This window comes from Triticum dicoccoides, chromosome 2B (assembly GCF_002162155.2).
Source record: "Triticum dicoccoides isolate Atlit2015 ecotype Zavitan chromosome 2B, WEW_v2.0, whole genome shotgun sequence".
Lineage (NCBI taxonomy): Eukaryota > Viridiplantae > Streptophyta > Magnoliopsida > Poales > Poaceae > Triticum > Triticum dicoccoides.
In genome coordinates, this window is record NC_041383.1 from 818,471,065 (window position 1) to 818,478,466 (window position 7,402).

The window sequence follows — 7,402 nt, forward strand, 5'->3', positions numbered from 1 at the left end:
ATGTGATCGCCGTCGGCACGCTACCTCTACATTTACCTACGGGATTAGTTTTAAACCTCAATAATTGTTATTTAGTGCCAAGTTTGAGCATGAACATTGTATCTGGATCTCGTTTAATGCGATATGGCTACTTATTTAAATCCGAGAATAATGGTTGTTCTATTTATATGAGAGATATGTTTTATGGTCATGCCCCGATGGTCAATGGTTTATTCTAAATGAATCTCGAACGTAATGTTACACATATTCATAGTGTGAATACCAAAAGATGTAAAGTTGATAACGATAGTCCCACATACTTGTGGCACTGCCGCCTTGGTCACATTGGTGTCAAGCGCATGAAGAAGCTCCATGCTGATGGACTTTTAGAGTCTCTCGATTATGAATCATTTGACACATGCGAACCATGCCTCATGGGCAAAATGACCAAGACTCCGTTCTCCAAAACAATGGAGCGAGCAACCAACTTATTGGAAATCATACATACCGATGTGTGCGGTCCAATGAGCGTTGAGGCTCTCGGAGGATATCATTATGTTCTCACTCTCACTGATGACTTGAGTAGATATGGGTATGTCTACTTGATGAAACACAAGTCTGAGACCTTTGAAAAGTTCAAGGAATTTCAGAATGAGGTAGAGAATCAACGTGACCGAAAGATAAAATTCTTACGATCAGATCGTGGAGGAGAATATTTAAGTCACGAATTTGGTACGCACTTAAAAAAATGTGGAATCGTTTCACAACTCACGCCGCCTGGAACACCTCAGTGTAACGGTGTGTCCGAAAGTCGTAATCGCACTCTATTGGATATGGTGCGATCTATGATGTCTCTTACCGATTTACCGCTATCATTTTGGGGATACACTCTAGAGACAGCTACATTCACTTTAAATAGGGCTCCGTCTAAATCCGTTGAGACGACACCGTATGAACTATGGTTTGGGAAGAAACCTAAGCTATCGTTTCTAAAAGTTTGGGGATGCGATGCTTATGTCAAGAAACTTCAACCTGAAAGCTCGAACCCAAGTCGGAAAAATGCATCTTCATAGGATACCCTAAGGAAACCATTGGGTATACCTTCTACTTAAGATCCGAAGGCAAGATCTTTGTTGCCAAGAACGGATCCTTTCTGGAAAAAGAGTTTCTCTCGAAAGGAGTAAGTGGGAGGAAAGTAGAACTCGATGAAGTACTACCTCTTGAAACGGAAAGTAGTGCAGCTCAGGAAAATGTTCCTGTGATGCCTACACCGACTGGAGAGGAAATTAATGATGATGGTCAAGGTACTTCAGATCAAGTTGCTACTGAACTTCATAGGTCCACAAGGACATGTTCCACACCAGAGTGGTATGGCAACCCTATCCTGGAAATCATGTTGTTAGACAACGGTGAACCTTCGAACTATGAAGAAGCGATGGCAGGCCCAGATTCCAACAAATGGCTTGAAGCCATGCAATCCGAGATAGAATCCATGTATGAAAACATAGTATGGACTTTGACAGACTTGCCCGATGATCGGCGAGCGATAGAAAACAAATGGATCTTTAAGAAGAAGACGAACGCGGATGGTAATGTTACCATCTATAAAGCTCGACTTGTCGCTAAGGGTTATCGGCAAGTTCAAGGAGTTGACTACGATGAGACTTTCTCTCCCGTAGCGAAGCTAAAGTCCGTCCGAATCATGTTAGCAATTGATGCATACTATGATTATGAGATATGGCAGATGGACGTCAAAACGGCATTCCTTAACGGCCATCTTAAGGAAGAACTGTGTATGATGCAGCCGGAGGGTTTTGTCGATCCTAGGAATGCTAACAAAGTATGCAAGCTCTAGCGATCCATTTATGGGCTGGTGCAAGCATCTCGGAGTTGGAACATTCACTTTGATGAGATGATCAAAGCGTTTGGGTTTATGCAGACTTATGGAGAAGCCTGCGTTTACAAGAAAGTGAGTGGGAGCTCTGTAGCATTTCTCATACTATATGTAGATGACATACTTTTGATGGGAAATGATATAGAACTTTTGGACAGCATTAAGGCCTACTTGAATAAGTGTTTTTCAATGAAGGACCTTGGAGAAGCTGCTTACATATTAGGCATCAAGATCTATAGGGATAGATCGAGACGCCTCATAGGTCTTTCAGAAAGCACATACCTTGATAAGATTTTGAAGAAGTTCAAAATGGATCAGTCCAAGAAAGGGTTCTTGCCTGTACTGCAAGGTGTGAGATTGAGCTCGGCTCAATGCCCGACCACGGCAAAAGATAAAGAACAGATGAGTGTCATCCCTTATGCATCAGCCATAGGATCTATTATGTATGCCATGCTGTGTACCAGACCTGATGTAAACCTTGCTGTAAGTTTGGTAGGAAGGTACCAAAGTAAACCTGGCAAGGAACACTGGACAGTGGTCAAGAATATCCTGAAGTACCTGAAAAGGACAAAGGACATGTTTCTCGTTTATGGAGGTGACGAAGAGCTCGTCGTAAAGGGTTACGTCGACGCTAGCTTTGACACAGATCTGGATGACTCTAAGTCACAAACCGGATACGTGTATATGTTGAATCGTGGAGCAGTAAGCTGGTGCAGTTGCAAGCAGAGCGTCGTGGCGGGATCTACATGTGAAGCAGAGTACATGGCAGCCTCGGAGGCAGCACATGAAGCAATATGGATGAAGGAGTTCATCACCGACCTAGGAGTCATACCCAATGCGTCGGGGCAATCACTCTCTTCTGTGACAACACTGGAGCTATTGCCCTTGCCAAGGAGCCCAGGTTTCACAAGAAGACCAGGCACATCAAGTGTCGTTTCAACTCCATCCGTGAAAATGTTCAAGATGGAGACATAGATATTTGCAAAGTACATACGGATCTGAATGTCGCAAATCCGTTGACTAAACCTCTTCCGCGAGCAAAACATGATCAACACCAGAACTCTATTGGTGTTCGATTCATCACAATGTAACTAGATTATTGACTCTAGTGCAAGTGGGAGACTGTTGGAAATATGCCCTAGAGGCAATAATAAAATGATTATTATATTTCCTTGTTCATGATAATTTTCTTTTATTCATGCTATAATTGTATTATCTGGAAATCGTAATACACGTGTGAATACATAGACCACAATATGTCCCTAGTGAGCCTCTAGTTAACTAGCTCGTTGATCAACAGATAGTCATGCTTTCCTGACTATGGACATTAGATGTCATTGATAACGGGATCACATCATTAGGAGAATGATGTGATGGACAAGACCCAATCCTAAGCATAGCACAAGATCGTGTAGTTCGTTTTGCTAGAGCTTTTCCAATGTCAAGTATCTTTTCCTTAGACCATGAGATCGTGTAACTCCCGGATACCGTAGGAGTGCCTTGGGTGTACCAAACATCACAACGTAACTGGGTGACTATAAAGGTGCACTACAGGTATCTCCGAAAGTGTCTGTTGGGTTGACACGGATCGAGACTGGGATTTGTCACTCCTATGACGGAGAGGTATCACTGGGCCCACTCGGTAGTGCATCATCATAACGAGCTCAAAGTGACCAAGTGTCTAGTCACGGGATCATGCATTACGGTACGAGTAAAGTGACTTGCCGGTAATGAGATTGAACGAGGTATTGGGATACCGACGATCGAATCTCGGGCAAGTAACATACCGATTGACAAAGGGAATTGTATACGGGGTTGCTTAAATCCTTGACATCGTGGTTCATCCGATGAGATCATCGAGGAGCATGTGGGAGCCAACATGGGTATCCAGATCCCGCTGTTGGTTATTGACCGGAGAGCCGTCTCGGTCATGTCTGCATGTCTCCTGAACCTGTAGGGTCTACACACTTAAGGTTCGGTGACGCTAGGGTTGTATGAATATGAGTATGCAGCAAACCTAAAGTTGTTCGGAGACCCTGATGAGATCCCGGATGTCACGAGGAGTTTCGGAATGGTCCGGAGGTAAAGAATTATATATAGGAAGTGCAGTTTCGGCCATCGGGAGAGTTTCGGGGGTCACCGGTATTGTACCGGGACCACCGGAAGGGTCCCGGGGGTCCACCGGGTGGGGCCACCTATCCCGAAGGGCCCCGTGGGCTGAAGTGGGGAGGGGACCAGCCCCTGGTGGGCTGGTGCGTGTCAGGACCCCGACTCAATGCCACATCGATCTAGCATGTAACACCTCATATCACCTTGCGGCCTCACGCACGGTATTCCCACGGGTGTCGCCTTACCTTTGCCCGGGACCGTTTGCGCCTTTTGGCACACGTATATGACAGTGTCGCTAGCATCCATATGATAAGGAGCCCGGGCTGACATGGCTAGTCGTAAACCCAAAGCGGCACAGACTTACAGGGACAGGCATCCATGACCCAGCATCGAACGTGTCGGTCATCAGCGAGTGAATCCAGGCTGTAGCACTGGGCTAGCAGGACTCCGGTGAACCGGGCTGTAGCGGGCTAACAGGACTCCGGTATTCACCGCGTGACATTTCCCCGAAGGGACAGACACAGGAACGAAGAAGGACACATGCCGGCCAGCCTAAGTGTTCCGGAGCAGTAGCAAGCTACCATGGCTCAGTGGAAACACTAGGAGACATTTCCCCGTAAGAGAGGCTACTAAAGATAAACAACTAGATGGTCAGATCCCACACATACCAAGCATTTCAATAACATACACACAATATGCTCGATATGTGCAAATACAACATGGCATCACAACATGACTCTATGACTCAAGTAATCTATTCAATAGGCTCCGAGGAGCGAGATATTACAAACCTGGGTCTCATGACCCAACATTCAGAGCATACAAATCAAGCACAAGCGGAAGCTATCATGTCTGAGTACAGACATCTATAAATGAAAAAGGCTGAGAAGCCTGACTATCTACCAAATCCTGCCGAGGCACAAGATCGTAGCTGAGGTAACAAGCTAAACGTCGAAGACCACACGGAAATACTAGTGAGACTGAAGTCTCTCTGCAAAAACATAAAATAGGCAAACGTGAGTACAAATGTACCCAGCAAGACTTACATCAGATCTATCTACACATGCATCATTATCAACAAAGGGATGGTGGGGTTTAACTGCAGCAAGCCAGCTTTGACTCGGTGGCTATCCTGAACTACGACTGCGAGTAACTTTTGAGGTGGCGCACACGAGTCCACATATTCACCATATCAATACACCACTATGGATCCGCTCCCGTCTCCCTACGAGAACGCCATCCATAGCACTCACGCTTATCTTGCGTATTTTAGAGTATCCACTTTCACTTGTCTATGAACTGATATAAGCAACCCAGAAGTCCTTTACCGCGGACACGGCTATTCGAATAGATGATGATAACCCTGCAGGGGTGTACTTCTTCATACATGTTTCCACCACTTAGCGTCTGCACACGACATGTGCTCGGCAGACTTCAAGCGAAAGCCGACGTGGGTGTAGACCACGACCTACCTAAACACTCAAGTCTCTAGTCCAGGTTTATCGCCTATTCGGGTTCCATCCATGAGGAGATCCGGCCGGAGTTTCGCTCACAACCCCAAACGATGTGAACAGGGTTCCCGAGATACCAAACGGGCATCCGGTACACCGTGCCACGTACCTACCGCATCACAGCCCACCCCTACGGTCAGCGCTGTCCACGGCCTCCAGTAAGCTACAAACACCAGAAACTACTTGCAACTCCTGGACAGAGGACAAGGGTGAATAAGAAGTCGAGCGGGGTCATATTTCAGGGCCCAATGTATGGTAGTAGCTGAATCATGGATCACAAACACAGAACTCAGTTCCTGAGGACGGCTGCAATGAGACAACCCACCATGTACTCCTACATGGCCTCTCACCGCTACCTTTACCAAAACGTGTTCACGCACTTAGCTCACACACAGTAGGACATGTTTGCACGCCTCTGATTCATCCCCGATGAATCAGACCTGACTCAACTCTAAGCAGTAGCAGGCATGACAAGCAAGCATGAATGAGTAGGCACAACAGGGCTCAAACAACTCCTACTCATGCTAGTGGGTTTCATCTATTTACTGTGGCAATGACAGGTCATGCAAAGGATAAGGGGTTCAGCTACCGCAGTAAGTAACAGATGAATCGATGTTGTCCTAATGCAGTAAAAGAGAGCAGGAGCGAGAGAGTAGGATTGTATCGGAATGAACAAGGGGGTTTTGCTTGCCTGGCACTTCTGAAGATAACATTGAGTCTTCATCAGTGTCAACGATCACATCATCGGTATCACGTCTATCGAGAGGGGACAAATACCGGCAACACAGAAGGGAACACAATCAATGCAATGTACAATATGATGCATGATCATGACATGGCAAAATGAATGTGTTTTGGGCTAATGCAACTAGCAACAGATTAAATGAAGTTGGTTTGAATACAAGATTCAAATTCAAACTCCATATGTGATTATTCAAATGCCATTTAATTGATTTGTGCTAAACAGCAGCTATAAGTTGTTCTAACATGCATGAAAATGGTACAGATGGATTCCTTGAATTTTTCTGATAATTTTTCATATATAAATTATTTAATTTGGAGTTACGGTTAATTTTCTATGATTTATTGAAGTTTTAGCTATTTCTGGAATTTCCTGAATAATAATAAATCCAGAAAATACTTATTGCGTCAGCCTGATGTCATGATGACGTCAGCAGGTCAACGTGGCACAGTCCGGTCAACCCCTGACCGGTGGGTCCCGAGTGTCAGCGTCTAACTAAACTAATCTAGCTTAGTTAAACTAACCTAACCTAATTAGCCGGGCGGGGCCCGCAGGTCAGTGAGAGAGAGGGGGTCAAACCCGGGTCAAACTCGCCGGAGTTGACCCGAGGCTCGTCGCCGGCGAGGCCAGGGACGGTGGAGAGCGTCGGGATTCGCCCTCCGATGACCAAAAGAGCGGCGGAGGGGCTCAATGGGATGCCCAGGCCCGCGCGCATCTAACAGGGCCAACGGAAGAAGCTAGGGTGGCCGGAGGCGACGGCAATCATGACGACGGCGGCGGCCGGAGTTCGGGTGGTGGCGGGTTTGGTGCTACGAGCGGTGGTTTGGCGCGCTGAGGGCACCGGGGAGAAGCTCTTGCTCCTACGCATCCAAAGGAACGGACGGGAGGCCGCGAGGTGGCCGGAGTTGAGCACGGCGTCGACCTCGGCGGCGGCCGGAGCTCGGGCGAGCTCGGGGTCGGGGTTAGGGAGCACGGCAGGAGGAGCTGGGGCGTGCTACGGACTCCTGAGATCGCGGTGAGCACGACAGTGGGCTCGGATACGAGCTGGGGTGGCTGTGGCCACGGCCACGCCATGGCCGGCGGCGAGAAACTCTCGGCCGCGGTGGAGGAGGAGGCTAGGGGATGAGTGCGAGCTTGAGGGAAGGGGGAAGAGGAAGAGGGGCTCAC